At 41.5% G+C, this 16,472-nt stretch overlaps 1 long non-coding RNA gene across 2 annotated transcripts; it reads left to right on the top strand.

Annotated features, from left to right (window-relative positions):
- The first annotated feature begins 74 nt into the window (after positions 1-74).
- On the top strand, positions 75-15,538 carry LOC107268416. Of its 2 annotated transcripts, XR_001537825.2 has the most exons (5): positions 75-502; positions 2,618-2,657; positions 2,744-3,154; positions 14,798-14,980; positions 15,066-15,538. It is a non-coding gene; the product is annotated as an uncharacterized LOC107268416 (long non-coding RNA). The 2 variants fall into 2 exon arrangements; XR_003059883.1 differs by having other exon boundaries at positions 14,798-15,538.
- Positions 15,539-16,472: the final 934 nt, after the last annotated feature.

The raw sequence follows: 16,472 nt of genomic DNA, 5'->3' as shown, positions 1-16,472 counted from the left end.
GACACCAGTCACGACATTCGACTCATACACCGGCAAAGATGAAACCTTCATTCGTCCACGAGTCTATTAGAAAACGGGAAAGTATTGTTCACTCCTTTACAGAGCCTTCAATTTTATAACTAAATATATTTCGTCCATATAAAGTAACGCGAGCATTATCTCTAATAAGATACTCAACGACACATCATTGTCCACGTTTAAAATTTCAACCAGAATTCGTAGAAAGCTTCCGATCTAGATGTAATCGTATCTATCAATCCACAAGCATAAAAGTATTGCAAAATAAAAGTGTATTGTAAATTCCTCATACAGAAGTAAGCCGTTTTCTGGTAAGCGTATACCCGGGCAATAAACAAGGCTCGTGTAGTCTGGGTAGATTTTAATATGGACGCCCTCGCAAGCGGTTTCGCGTCCGATCTAAAGGGGCGTTTCTTCGACCCTTTGTCAACCGACAACCGACGCCGCTGCATCTTATCACGATCGAACGGATCCCACCACTCTGGTAAGTTGCCCTAAGGATATTATACCCTGCCGCTTGTTCAAGCAAAGACGTTGCCCGAGTCCCACTGGCCATAACTCTCCAGAGCTTTTTACATACAGCCCCAACTCCCTCCGCGAGGAACTCGCATGATCTTCATGAAGTACGAGGCCCTAATTTCGCATGGCGAGCAAGATCCTTTCCGAAGTAAAATAGGTTGGGGTCCCCTTTAGATCAAGGATCTCCGGTTTGAGATTGAATTTCAGTATACCGGTTAGCCGACGGCAGGGGCCATCCTGTATAGTTTTCTTAAGACACGACGATGGCTACATAAGATATTCAGATATTTTAATGAATATTTTCGCGATTGTTCGTAAAATGGAATACATTACAAAATTATATTAAACCACACAACACAGTTTAAATACATTACCTTTAATACTCGTATTAAACAATAAACATAGCAACCAATCATCAATATTTGCTAACCGCAAAATCCCCATTCTGTTATACCAATTTAAAAAAAAATATCTCTCAGCAACAATAAAGCGACTAATTAATTTACCAAATACCAATACACCAATTTCCACGAGCCTAACACTCGTCGAGTTAATTACTCTGGATTCCACGAGATACTCTAAAGTATGTACAGTACGGCCGCCATTAATCTAATATTGCGGTTGTCGGTCCTCATACCTTTGCGTGCTAAACCCTCCTCCAGCACGTTAACTTCCCTAGCGTACATACACGGCAGTCTTGAACCGAGTCAGAAGTTGAGTAGTCAGTAAGAGCCACGCGATCAAAAAGGAAGTCAAACAGTCAGTTTTCTACGTACTAATGTGAAATCAATGCCCAGGGTGATCTGCGAGGTGTAACGGATAAAGCGAATTACCTCACACCCCCATTGAACCTAATGGATAGATAACGTCAATCAAGAAAATCCCTTAAACCATACTGTATACTGGTATCGAGTAATAAATCAACAAAACGAATTAGAACGAAAAACAAAATTGGCGTCCTAGTAAAAAAAAATTGATAACCTATCGATCCTAAGAGTATTAAAAAAAAAAATATTTTAATTTTATCAAACTAACAAAATTATTGATAACGGCGATAAATAATCTAACGGTAAAATCGGCGTATCACGACTGACTTTAAATACTCCTATACTCGCAGGTACACACGCTAGTACTATCTAGTATCTCATGGTACATACAATATATCAGATACTAAGGTTCCTCAATATATCTGTATATATTATAGAAAAAAAAAATTATTTTCAATGCTCATACCGAACTACGTGAGCTGCGAGCTATCTATTTTTAAATATCGAAGCACGCGTGCTGAAATTCCATTTTACAATTGTAACTACGGATAGGGAATAGAAAAAAAAAGTGCATACGCCAGACAGTACGGCAAACTAATAAAATATCGCTACCTAGTAGATCGTTCGTTACGATTTCCTATATCGTGTCGCGGTATCGGAATGCTGGGAAAAACAGTAATACGCAGCGGAAAACAATTTTCTTGTATTATCATGAAAGTCCCACTAGAAATAGCACGAGTGACCATAACTAATACACATCCTGTTCTGCATACGATATAGGTGGTGGTAGTATGCATATGACTCTGGCGACAAATAATTACCTTATAAAAAAATAATGTTTCTCAACCCTTCAGGCGATTCGCATTTAGATGGGCTTCGACGAATTCATCCGTCCGACTGAGAATTAATGAAAATTATCGTAAAGTCAGATTCGTGTTAACTGGCAATATTTTATAACTGCTCGTGTTATCTATTATCGGACGGGTCACACGTGTAACGACGTTCATTAGCCTGTAAAACGATTGTGTACAAAAGTTTATAGTACGCGGTTACCTGATAAAACATAAATCTCGAAATCAGAGAGCGTGTATGCATAAAGCTGTAAAGAGGAGACAGCTGCATACGTTGTATACGGAAAGTAAGGTTAGGTTGATCTCATTGCATATATATATATGTATATATTATACAGTACAACAAGGTTTACGAATAACTGGATTTCGCAAGCAGCTTTACCTTCACCGATGATGTCCCATGATGTTGTTACGGTGTTTAGACTAGGTTACTGCTATTTATCAAGCTGCCATGTGTTTCAGATTACAGCCAGTAAGACGCTAGCGAAATTATTTTATTCACGTAAGTAGTACGGTTTAGAATATTGTGGTGGGTATAAAAAGTAGTTTGACTTTGTTACGAATTATTTTCTATATATATGTTTATAGTTCGACTCGAGCAGTCAGCCGCGGAGAAAACTGGCGACGGACGAATAGGAACGAAGAATACTCCGCAGGCATTTTACCGAGACGACTGTTCGACGCAACCGTTGCCCACGGCGGGACCGCGTGTGCATCGCAGTGTAGTGCAATGGAAAGAACAAGAAGAAAATATTCCTCGTGAAAGAAGCCAAGGAAGAACCCGATGGAGGAGCCTTGGGGAGGGTTGTATACAATATAATTACAGAGGGCAACGCAGTGGCTAGACCTACTCCAGCAACCGTGGCCCAAGGCGTCAGCATACTCGAAATCGGCGGGCCTGCTCTGCTACGTGGAGAAACCTAATGTATTCGTGCCCCAGGTGTCGATGGAATATCCCCTTTTGCAGGATCCCGAAGTCTGGTGACTTCGAAGAAAGAGGTTAGTCGATGCTTGTATTTTTTATACGGGCGAGAGATATTTTCGTTTCGAGGTTATGTTCAGATAGAAATGACAGTCGTGTTTTTAGAGGCTTTATGGGCGTTTTATCATTGTGACTTTGTGTTGTGCCAAGACGAGAAGCTCTTTAATATTTATGTCTCGTTTCTTTTGCGTATATGAAATCAAGAAGCAACGTAGTCGCCCGAGGAGCGAAAAGTGTAATGACGCTTCTCAACGCTGCATCCTTTAATTTTAGTGGTCCGCGGTATCCGACAATTAAGAAAGCATAATCAGCGGCTACTTCGCGTTAATTTAACGTTAACGCTACGTAGAGTTACTTTAGGATATACCCCCTGCAGGCTGGGGCGGATACATTAAGGTGCATACACACAACGACATGGCTTAACAACGTGCTGCGTGAGTCGGAGTGTATAAAACAGTTTATTCGTATAATTATATGGTAGCTCTGCTGCTACGGGAGCTGGCGACCTTGTGCAGTGTGTGAAAGTTCAGAGATACCATTTTGAAATTTACAATATTTTTAAAATTAATTTTATATCATTGCATTTGCAGTATACTCAATTTTGTTTTAACAACGAAAAAATTATTTTCAGAGTATAGGAATTTAAAACGAATATTTAAAAAAAAAAACCTCACACCAAAGTCGTGAACGTTTAACAAATTCTATCCTATTAAATAGTAGGTGTCTCAGGTTCGAAGAAAGTGCATACTATACCGGTATGCCGGTGTACCTCTCGCAGATTATCCACTTTTGCGGTAATTCCTAGCTGCCACCGCGCAACATGAACTGAGCAAGATGGCCGCGATTTCCAGGACTCTCATTGGCAAGTAGAAGGCGCGCTATTTGAGAGGCGGTTGGTGGTTCCGCGCAGCGTGGCGCGCGAGTAATTTTGATCGTGATTATACTAATTTCATAGTATGCCCCTCTCGGACGCTTAAGCACCAGGTGAGTTCACAAGAGCAGCGACGCGAGGCCACACCAACCAGGATATTTCTGGTCGCCCCAAATCGTCTGCACGATCACGCGAAATTTCCAAGTCCGCCCCAACGATTTACAACCTCGATCGTCGTCATGGGAAAAATACGTCAATGTCCCACGGTGGGTAAAATAAGTTTGTCAAAGTGTCTTTCGCTGGTGTTACGGAATATTAGATACGGGTCAAAGGTCAGAGTAAGAACTTTTAAGATCCAGCTCAAAGTGGATAACTATTGCGTAACTGACGAAAGAGCCTGGATAACGTTTAATCGCTGCGCCGTTATACTGATTAAGTATATGCGTGTTTGGCAATGGCGGGAAATTCAAAAAAAGGGCTCGCCGCTCGTGGCTTCTTCCGCTGAACTCGTGAAGCCACCTCAGCTATTGCTATTAACGTCAGCTATATTGAACCATAATTGTCCCGCGTTGTTAGTGCGGCGTATTCACGAGCAAAAGGCCCCCGTCGCGTTCCCTCTCACTGCCCTCGGACGCTCGATGCCTCCCTGGTCGTTGTGGTGGGGGCTAAATTACCACAATTTTGTACTTTTTATACTGAAAAAAGAGGATAATTTTTGGTGGAAACGCAACAATTTTATCGGCCGTTGTTATGTGAGATCAGTTGGTGCCTACTGCCGCTACGCGTTACACCTGCCCCGCAAGTGCTCCTGCTGTCTCTCGAAGGACTCCTTCGTCCTCTGCAGATAGTCCAACGACGTCCATGTTGTGTCATCAGATTCACTTGGACGTACTCGTCTTCTGGGATGGATTACTCCAGCCGGATCAGTAGGATCATTCGGTGACCTTCCGGAGGATGATCTTTGGCACAGAAATGGACCATCCGACGCCATATTGTTGACCTTGAAGACGCAACGAGATCATTCATTCTATTAGACACTTCGTGAGGCAGGTGTATGAATATATTTTTGAAACAATGTGATTTGCCATTGTTTTGGCAATTTTTAAAAATTCTGGTGTGTGTTAACGAATCAATTTTTGAAGTTTTTTGAATAAAACTTTATTAGAGACTGTGCAGTGTCAGCTTACCAGCTGATGACAGTTTACTGTCAACTTACCAAAGAGACCGCCATTATGGTTGCTTGTTACGGATGTAAACATTAACTACGATGCGTCTATAATGACAGATTTTTGAGTGGTCATTTTTCAAATTTGAATTTGATGATCAACAAAATGTGAAAGTGTCGTTTGCACCGTTATACGTAGCAGTGTTGACTATATTCAAAATCATCATCATCATCATCCAATCTGGTAGGTATACAAACACCGCCATCTATATTTTTCCTAATTCTTTAATTCTCAACTTAAAGTCCAAGTCGTCCGTTGTAAACTAAATCAAAACGGTAGCATCTGATTAAATGTAACAGAAAAAAGTCTTTCTTAAGCGCCATTAATTATTCTCACCACGCCGACGGGACTCTTCGGTTCTCAGAACGATGCCAGTAGAAATCGTTCCTAGGGCCCATTTTAATAACGAGCTGCCGTGGCAGAGCAGTACACACTTCTTGCTCCAGAAGAGATCGTACCATCCCTGAAACCGCCTACTGCAGGAGTCTGCGTCGATGCTCGCAACCCTAAGCACGCCGTGGGGCAACCGTCGGACGTCACTGTCCCATGAGATTTATATACTTTTGGGCCCTACACACTCCACGCACCCCACACAATGTACGGGTACACGTACCAAGTAGGTACGTACCTGGCCAAGGTTTTGGCTTTACTTTTCGCTTTGGTTCAGCACGCGAATATTTGGTATGTGAAAACAGGGGCGTGGGCGGACCTGGTCCAGGGATAGACGCTCTGGCAGAAGAGGCTGCACCAGGAGTGAATAAGCCTGGAGGATCATTCTGCACCGGTACCCCCGAGCTGAAACCAGCTCAGGATTTTCTCATTACTCATTGACACTCACTGCCAGACCAGATGATCTATTGCGTACTGGATGATCGCTGATAGATCAAGGATCCCCAGTGACTACTTCTGGATCCGTTATCGTATACCCTCGGGTGCTATCACTGACCGTATCATCATCATGGCCTCCATCTATGCGGATGGATGAAAAAAGGACCTGGTCCCAATAAAAACATGGATAATAAGAACGGAGGTAAATAACGCTGGGGAAGGCGTGGCTGGCGCGATGCGGCTCTCTCAAAGCACGATCTCATACCTACCCTCAGGACCGACTTAGGAGGCTGCGAGGATCGTCGAAACTGGGAGCTCGCAGATAAGATCCTCTAGTTATCGAACGGACTCCCGTTCGCCATGAAAACCCAAGCGATAAGATCCTGGATACTTGGATGCTGCGAGATTTTCGTGAACGTTGGTACATTTTGACGATTATAAGGGGCGAGTGGGGGGGGGGGGGGAGGCGTTGAATATTTTGGCGGATGAGAAATTGAGATGAAATTTTTTTTTAACATTTTAAACATTCTAACGATACAGGAGCTGAGATAGATTAGGGGGGGGGGGGGGGGGGGGGAGGCGTTGAATATTTTGGCGGATGAGAAATTGAGATGAAATTTTTTTTTAACATTTTAAACATTCTAACGATACAGGAGCTGAGATAGATTAATGATTTAGTAAAGGCGCAATTTATATACGGTCGATTGGAAATCTTTTTTAAGGTGATCCTGATCTAATCGGACCATCTCACGAGATGAAATCTGTTATGGCTTTGACGTGTATGGTGTGTTAAAAATTGTTCTGCGAAGATATTATAACGGGTGGTTGCTCCGGGCAAGATCCTTTGCCAAATTACTCCCATCTGTCTTTACGAGAGTTTTTATTTTGAAAATTTTTTTTGCACGATACCGTATGTTTGACTTTGTCAGCGGGTGGGGGTAATTTTTATTTCATAGCTATATGACGTTTTCGTCGAAAGATTAAAATTTCTTTCTTACGGAATGTACGCGCGAGATTGTTGTCCGACGGAACGTGGACGGAGACTGGTCAATGAAGGATCTGAAAATGATCCTTAATGAGGATACAATGACTGTTTCCGAAAGAAGTGAAAGGCGAGCAAGGAGCAAGAAAATAATGATAGTATTTATCTCGAAAAAGTAAAATCGTTTCGAGACCAAAGTTTCGGTATCCTTCCGAAAAGACGGAACGGAGCGTCGGTTATAACGACGTCGCGACGACCTCCGTCCGCACGGAAACAAAGACTGAGATATAATAAAAATGGGGGAATACGATGTTTAGCCTCTAATTACAGCCTGATGGCTTGCGGCAGATGCGGATAATGATAGCCTGGTTGGAGATGTGTCCTGGTAAGGACAGTTCTAGGATACCGGCGCCATTGTCTAGGACGACGACCACCTACCATAGAAAAAATCATCAAGAGACACACGAGTGCCCGAACCACGAAAATCATCGGCGTGTTAACTTTTTTTTTTTAATTTTCTCTTGTCAGATATTTATCTTTTTTCTCAGACTGTACTTCCATTGTCTTGATATTCATTTACACGTGTATAAGAATTGCGGGATCATCTCGTGGAAGGATGCGAGAATTCTATGAAACGGCACGTTTACGTACGTGTATATATGTGTGTACTAGAGAAAAATTCCATCTATATGCAGATGACGTGGAGGTTTTGCGCTTTTAAATAATGTGAAATTTCGCGGGCTTTTTACGTCGTCTTTCCTACCGGTCAGGATCCCGAAGAGACGTTAGGACCGACCTGATCCGCCCCGTGGCTACGGCGGCCTTTAATTACCAAAAATTTTACGAGCCGCGCGCGACGACTGCCATTTGTTTGTTCAAGCACGCCGGAAGTCCATGTTAATTGATTATCTGTGCTAATTTGTAGCGTCGGGTGCTTAGAAGTTTTACCGTTTTACCGGCGGGACGACTCTACCGGGTAAGAAGATCATTGGGCATCTTGTAAAATTATATCATCACTTTGCTCGGAGGATTGGTATATTTTTCAATATAGAAAAACAAAAATTAGTGGAAACCCTATTAAGCAGTAAATCGTGTTAGAATCGACGGAAGGAACTCGTAAAATCTAAGGCCCGGCGTGGCGCCGCGGGGCGGCAATTCTCTGAAGTAGTCCCAAGTAAATCAGGCCCACCGGAGTCGCAAGCTCAAGATGCGCGAGGTGGTTAAATTTATCAAGGATCGTATACGTGACTATCGGCAGCTACCAATTACGCGGCTTCGACTTCCTGTCTTGGAGTTGCGATGGGTTTTTTGGGGGAAAATTCGAATTTCTTCAAAGTTCACCTCACGTTTTGGATCCGAAGCAGATATTGTAGCGCGAATAAAAAAAAAATCTTGACCGAAGTCGTACCATGGTCTTCCGGTAGAATTGGATAATATTTCCCGAGGGCAAGATCTGTCGATTTTCGAAACTAGTCAAGCCGGAGCCATCTTTGTTCCCGGAGAGGATTTCGAGGAGTCAGGAGATGGAACGGTACACGTAATAACATGGCAGAGCACGAAACAAACCGACGAATTACTATCGGTGGTCGCCGCGGGTTCTGCGAAAGCCGCCTCGACAGACGAACGAACGGACAGCTAGCTAGCGCAGAGAACCCTTACGGACAGGAGGCCCAAAAGGGCCCCGGCTCGTGCAATTACGGAGGCCCAACAGCCCGGCAACCCCGACATTATCCCCAATTATCCGCGTACATTGGAGGTTAGGTTTTCGGGCCCGAGGCTACGCGAAGGCACCGCGGCTTGGGCCCGGGGCCCGCGACCGCCAGCCAGTATCGAGAGGGTAAAGAAGAAGGAAAAGGAGGTGGAGGACGAGTGGGGGCAGCGAACAGAAGAAGAGGATTCGAAAGAGAGAAGAAGGAAAAAAAAGCGAAGAAGTAACGAAGAAGAATCATCGCTTCCTTGGATGGCCTATTATGTGGCGTCTGTCGTCAGGCCCCGGATTCACGATGGGACCCACGAATCTCCTAGGGGCCCTTGTCTTGTCTTCCCGGGTGACCGCAAAGCATGCGTTCACAAAGCTGATCAGAAAATACCGAAATCCAATTACACGAAGGACCACGAGGACGCTTGACTCTCTTACCGTCGGGCCCATTGGGCCTTAAACCAAGCGCATTTCCTCATCTGCGGATTCAAGGAACTCGGCGTAAAATCATCCAAATACTCGAAGACACTTGGACTCTCGGTAAACATTTTCAGGGTTGGCGTGCCGAGGAAGATTTAACTTCTCTGCACCGGAAAAGGAACCCAGCGGCCGCCCGCTGGAGGAATGGTTTCCGGTGACGGTGGTTCATTGCTATGAAACGTGTTTCCACCCCGACCAGGTCGATACGCGTACCAACCCTTGCTGAAAAAAAAAAAAACACCGACCTCGCCCACTGTAACTATAAAAATTCAAAATGAAATAAAATCACAAATTCGCCAAAAATCATCGTGACCCTTATCAGTCTCAAAAAATCAACTCTATCTCGTCATCCCTTGTTCGTTTTTTTTTTCGTCAGAACCCTCAGTTAAACGTATTTCCCTTCGTTTCTTCGAGTCTTTCATCGAAACTGTATTATCAAAAGAATTTCTACAGACCGTGAAGTCAAATGATCGCACAGCAGACACCTGCCAGTCATACCACAATACACTCTCGTTTCTCATGATCCAAGTTTCTCAATCTTAAAAAGATTCCCTGAAAGTGGAACAGTTTCTTAAATAAAAAAAAAAAAAAAAAAAAAAACCAATGTTTCGCAGACCACGCGTTTTGAATACAATTTTCATAATGATATGCGTCCGTACTCTGAACACGGTCTGTTGCGTGGCTCCACCTGGCTACCCTGGTGAAGCACGTCAGGACGCCACCAGATGACCAGCCGCCTTTGGCTATTATATCCAAATCTAACCTCGCCAGCGAGGATAATAAGCCGGTAGAAAAACAACCCGCGTGAACTGCGACATTGATATTGTCGATATATCCGCCATTCCATCATAAGTATATCTGTAATTATCAATGACAATCATGGCGTAACAATATCCAATCATGAGCACGTGTCCGGATGAGAAATAATCATACATGATTATCAGTGACATAAAGTGATTTTTAATGGTGAATCTCTCGTAGCAGGTAAATGTGAAAAAATCATTTTAAAAATTAATCACGATCATTTATTGTTCAACTGAATATATTTTTTTTACACAAATAATAATAAAATTACAATCATCCAAATTACTGATCCAACCTGCGCGGTATCCAAAAATGATAAAAATTATCATTAAAGAAAAATATCATACAGCAAAGATCATGGTAAATGTAACGGATCCATCAATTCTATGGATATAATACGGGTATATTGCCCAGGAAGAGCCGTGTATAACTGTCACTGGGTATAGGTCAATGATAATTAATAATGATATATCGATAATTTCCCTTATGGTATTGTAACTCTAAAATCATGAGGTTGGATTGGGTTCTTTTTTTTGTTGCTGTGGATATTATTATTTATGAATAACTCCTGGTCTTTGATTTATTTAATCTTGTACTTATATACGGGTTATTTTAGTTATGGGCTTCTACGCGTACTTTTCAAGTACGATGATCCTGATGCTTTTCCAATAGGAGTCATTGTCTGGGTCTACTTTTCTTAGCTATGGGGATCACGCGTAAATCGCACTGGAGATCTGAGTTACGTACGTGAGGGTATGGGCATTTCGAAATATCACGGTGCACCATACCATGCCATGGTTTGGTGTCTATCAATCACTTGGCGCTTGGTCTGGCAATAAGACTCTGAAGGCGGGCTATTATCCTGCCAGACTCTTGTGATGCACGACCTCCAGTCCAGTCCTGGACCTTTAAGCCCTTGCTATGCGGTTCGGATTTTGCTTTTATGATCGATCAGAAAATTTTGATAATTTTGAAATACACACACATATATATATATATACATGCAAGAAAAAAACGTGGGACGTGTATTGCAGCAGGATATATGGAGAACAGACTGCATGGAATAAACTTGAGAAAATTATGTATAAATTAGATGTTGTCGATAATTTTTAAATTTTCAAAAAAAATTGATGTAATCAAGAAATTGTATATAAATTAAGGTGGGTGGAAAAAAGAAAAATTATTTTCGTAAATATTTACTAAAATTCATTTTTTTTTTTACGAATTAACTTAATGGTGTATTCGAAGGAGAAAGTGACGTCACAAAGCAAATTTTGTTTGTGACATTTCATTGAATTCTTGATTGTCTTAATTTCAAATTTCCCGCCGTTTGATGTTAGGGCTTCTTTATAGAGCTTGGGGCTACTTATGACACTGCAAATAGGTATAAGACTGTTTGCAATGTTATTATTGTCATTTATTATAAAGGTACTGTCACACCGAGCTAACAATGTATGATTGTCAAGTGCATTCACGCTTATGGAGGGGCTAATCATTTTGATAACTGGCCAGACCAGTGGCCGTTTATCGTTCGCGTTCGCCATCAGCTCGATTAATAGAATTAACGTAGGTGCGATGAGGTTAACCTCGAACCGATATGTTGCGTGATTCAGGAATTCCGTGCGGTTTATACCTAACCACCCCGAGTATATCTATATATACTCGTGACAATATTCGCTCGTGTGTCCCTATCATATGCGTGTGCGTGACTCTGTATGCGCACGCCATTATGTCGAGTTTTTCCTCCCTTCTATGGGCAGATACGAGTCTAACACGCAACGGCAAAAAACAGCAAACAATATAGCACCTACCTATTGGAACGGGACGATATAAAAATTCTACGAAATTCTATAGCGGCCGTGTTTGATTAGCAATTCGAGAGACATTCCTAATAGAGAGAAGCTGACGTACTAGTAAATTTTGAAATCAAGTTTTTTTGCAAAAAAAAAAAATTGAAAAATTTGACATAAAAGTTTGATTTGTATTTGCGTATTGAAAAAATTTTTGAAAATTTTTGTATGATTTTTCGGGGGTTGCTTTTTGATTTTTTTTCTTTTCAAGGGTATTTTGGTGAATTTTTTTTTTGGTTACTTCTAAAATTGTTACTCGATTTCGGTGGCAACCACAACGACAGGGTTGTCGCGTTTCTCGAAGGGTGTGTGCACCGCGGGAGGGTTGTAATAGCATTCGAAATGACATGCAAATGCAGCGGGCATCCAAGCAAGTCGGGTTTCGAGGGCGTTACCCTGAAATTGTGGTTAGTTGGTTGGTTGAAAGACGGTGGAGGCGGCGCATCTGTCGACGGAAGATTTATATTCCAGCACTGTGGTTCTTCTTGGGTTTACCTGTTACCTGGTTACCTATGCTAAGCAGCCACGAGGAGGTTTCGAGCTGGCAGCCATTGCTGCGATAGCTCGAACAAAAAAAAAGAAAAAAAATTGCGAACAAAATTTCTCCAAAAAAAGTTTAAAAAATAATTTTTTCATTTATATCGAAAGAATTATAAACCGTCACAAAATCTTGTGCAGTCTCAAGAAAATTATTTCAAAATGTAACCAGTATTTATTCGATGGGTATGAATTTGAAAAAAAAAAAATTCAAAATGGAGGATTTCTCAGGATGGCGAGAAACAGAGCACAGGGTGATTATAGTCCTAAGCCTGCATGGGTCTATCAAAACCAGCTCGAACCATACATCAATGCCATCTATACGTATAATTTCGTGTCGACTGCATATAGTTTTATTGCGTAGAGCGAGAAAAAAAAGAAAGAAAAAGAAAAGCAGCCCCAAAAAATCGAAGGGTGAAGTTTTCGGCTATATCGAAGTCCGCGCACGTGTGCCGGTGAGCTCGTTATTCATTTATTCATTATTCTATCGCGTCTTGAAAATGACGCGTGAATACGAACCGCCGATACCCAATGATTGATTAGTCAACAATGACCTATCGTATTACCCATAATTCACGGAAGTATGGTAAAAATTTTTTTTTCATACGCGATCAGCATTATAAACTATCCTCAATTTATTTACCAGCATTTAAAAATCCCTTATAATAACATTACGCGAATTAATCATACTAGTAAAATCATACGGCTGTAAAAAATTAAAAAAAAATTTTTTTTTATCGGTCTATAATAAATTTGGAAATTTGGAAAAAAAAGTGTTTTCCTGCAAATTTTTATTTTTCATATCCCACCATTTTTGCTTCATCGAAATCGATCCTTTCTAACGAAACGGGCTTAAGGACCCCCTTTTTCGTTTTTGTACCGACGACTTTTTTCTCGGCTTACTTTCTCAGGCTGACACTCACGAATTAACAGATCGCTCGCTGGCAATTAAAGGGCCCAAAGTTGAAGTTACTTGCGTTCCCATGGAGAAGGAGTCTTAGAGGTGAAGAATCACGAGCCACCCCAGCGCGTGGGGTACCAGGAGAACGTTGGCGAACAGGGCTGGTAGCGGGGATGACGATGGGAAAGAAAGAGAAGTGGTACCGGGTCGTGAGAGCAGTGGAGTAAAAAAGACGACCGAGGCGAAGTTGCACAGGGCAATATTTACGAGAAGGGTTGGGTTCTTTGGGTTTCAACCACGGGACGCGTAATTGCAACGCTGGGGTAACCTGATTTATTGGGTTATTACCGATCCCGTGCAAGAAGAGTCAGCGCGCGTGGTGTATGGCCTTCCCTTGGTTATCCGTTCGATCCGCTACTTGGCAGCCATTTTCTCATCCGCCTAAGATCCTGCACACAGGAGAAAAAAGGTTGAGATGAAGGAAAAAAAATATATTTTGTGATTACGCTAAAAAAATTTTTTAATATAATTTTGAAAAAAAAAATTTTTATAATATTTTAGTCGCGTAACGATTATGGGCATATTTACGAAATGAAATTTTGTCATACAGATGGATGACTGGTAGCCATTATTATTATTATTCGGACAGCCGGCGGGCGTCGTTATCGAAATAATACCCTGTCCCGGGTTCTGTTCTATTAATCAGAATTACAGTTGGACATTTTGTATTGGGCGAAACAACCGAAAAAATGGCTGCGTTACTTAGGTGTAATACCGAAATGTTTCTGTGGAACGGACTAGAGCTCTTTTTAATCTTTTCGGGCGACTGTGAGATTTTTTGGTGGGATGATAAATGGGTTAAAAAAAAATACGTAAAATTTGGCAGGGAGGTAATCGCTTTTAAAAAATTATTCTTAGCCAATAGATTTACGAGGCTATTCGTCTTCGTGGTATATACGTACTTTGAGGCGCTAAACTAAGGATTCTCGTAGATGCTACAAAGTTACAATGGTTTAGTGGTTATGATTCCAGAGGGAGCAGTTTCATTATATATCCTGTAGCATAATTGTTTTCAAGGAACTGGCACGAAGAAAGACCTTGCCTGGGAATATCTCCTATAACAGTTGGCCATATAAACAGTTTCGAAGATTCTGAACGGTCCGAATAAAATCCCTAGGTAAAAATTACTGAAGATAAAATTTTTCCGGGTATATCTCGTACGACAGTTTACAATACAAATAGTTTCAATGATTATGAACAGTCCGAATAAAATCCCTAGGCAAAAGTTACCAGACACTAACATTTGTCCAGGTAATATATCCCAAAGTATTTCATAAGCAAAAGTGGCTAAAGGTGAAAAATGATCTAGGGAAATTTCCCATAGCACAGACAATTTCAAGTATACCAAACAGTCCGAATAAAATCCCTAGGAATAACTAAGTAAAAATTACTAAAATAATTTTTTTTTTTTTTCTATTTCAGACGGACTAAAAAAGATGCTAAGGATAACAAAATGGCGACCAAACGAAATTGGAACATCCATTAGACATTCGTAACGGCTGGACACTCGACTCGATTGACCTAATCGAATCTGCTCGATCACTACGAAAATAACCTGACCGTATGGAACAACGAGTGAAACGTTCTGAACTTAAAAATTAACTGGTAAACGACCTTTGACCTTTCTCATACGTATCTAACCATGCGTAAAGTTCCCGGCAAAATGTCGGAAATATTCGAAAAATTTTAGGCCACGAACCCGGAATGGAGGCAATCCGGTTGATCTCAGCAACGCCCACCGCAACGCCCGTCTTGTATTGCATCACGATCACACACGATCGACGCCGCTTTTTCTACGATGTATAAGATATAATCAAAATTCTGGAAAAAATATAGTAAAACCTGTTACACGGGTTGGAGATAGGCTGATACTTTGTACGGGGTGGTCGCCGAAGAATCAATACGGATGATCTCATTTAATTGCAATTTCAAAGTCGATCTATTATTATTTACAATTAAATCATCATTTTACACGATCGATAGTAATTCGCATTGCATAACGAGTACTGCTAGCATTAACCATAATAATATGTCTACATATATACAAGAGCGTCCATATTAAATTTTTTCAAATTTATATTCCTTTCCATTTCCGAACACTATATATATATACACAACACTATATACACACCTATTTATCTTATGCGCATAACAATAAAGGCACTGAACATACCTAAGAACGATCTATCCTTCGAGAATCCTTAAGGATCATTTCCAAGCATAATTTCACGACGTTCGCCAACCTGCTGATGAAACCAGACGAAAAATCCTTCAACCAGAAATTTCAACCCCAATACGAATTCCCGCGAGCCGATGGTCACACCGTGAAAAAAAAAAAAAAAATACGTGCGGTAAAACAAAGGCTCGCAAATCGCAAGGGGAAAATATATTACGAGCGGTCCAGACTCCCGGTCCACCATTTTGAAAGATGATGCATCTCGCGAGCTATGCAACTCCTCCGCACCTACACAAAGGTATCGGAGCTACGGAGAAAACTCCGCTGGCTCTTTCAGCCACCCACGTGCGGATCCCATTGGTCCAGAATATCTCATGGGGATTCGACTTACACCCATGCCAGAGGATCACCATGGTAAATATTCATTGCGAAGTCTTGAATTTTCTATTGGATAAGACCGAACGAAGCATATCCAGTATAGAAAAAAAAGATTGTTTTTTTTTTGTAAAAAGTTATCTAGATAATATCGACTATCTAGATAACATTATCTTAAGCTAAAAGACAAAGAATTATTTAAACTAGGAAATTTTTTTTTACGAGTATCCCAATGAACATTGTATCTGATATCTGTAAGATAAAAATTTTTTAGGTTATCTTATCTATAGATACAAATCTGTACGAAAAGACGTACGCTCGGGCAACGGGGGGAAGGAATCGGTCGGCTTCGAGTCTGCTCCGAGTTGGTATGGCCTTCCCTTCTGCAAAGGTACTTGGATTGCGCTACGTTAGGTTAGGTTGAGCTAGATTATCTCAGTGACGGTAAGTATAGGTTAGATCAGGAGCTCTAGCCATCTCTCGGCCACACTGGGTGCATTGCTTCCCCGAACACGTAAGCCTGTATAGAACCGCGAGCCACGCGAT

The sequence above is a fragment of the Cephus cinctus genome, unplaced genomic scaffold, assembly GCF_000341935.2.
Source record: "Cephus cinctus unplaced genomic scaffold, Ccin1 Ccin1_scaffold0542, whole genome shotgun sequence".
Taxonomy (NCBI): Eukaryota; Metazoa; Arthropoda; class Insecta; order Hymenoptera; family Cephidae; genus Cephus; species Cephus cinctus.
This window is presented reverse-complemented; position numbering and strand designations above follow the sequence as displayed.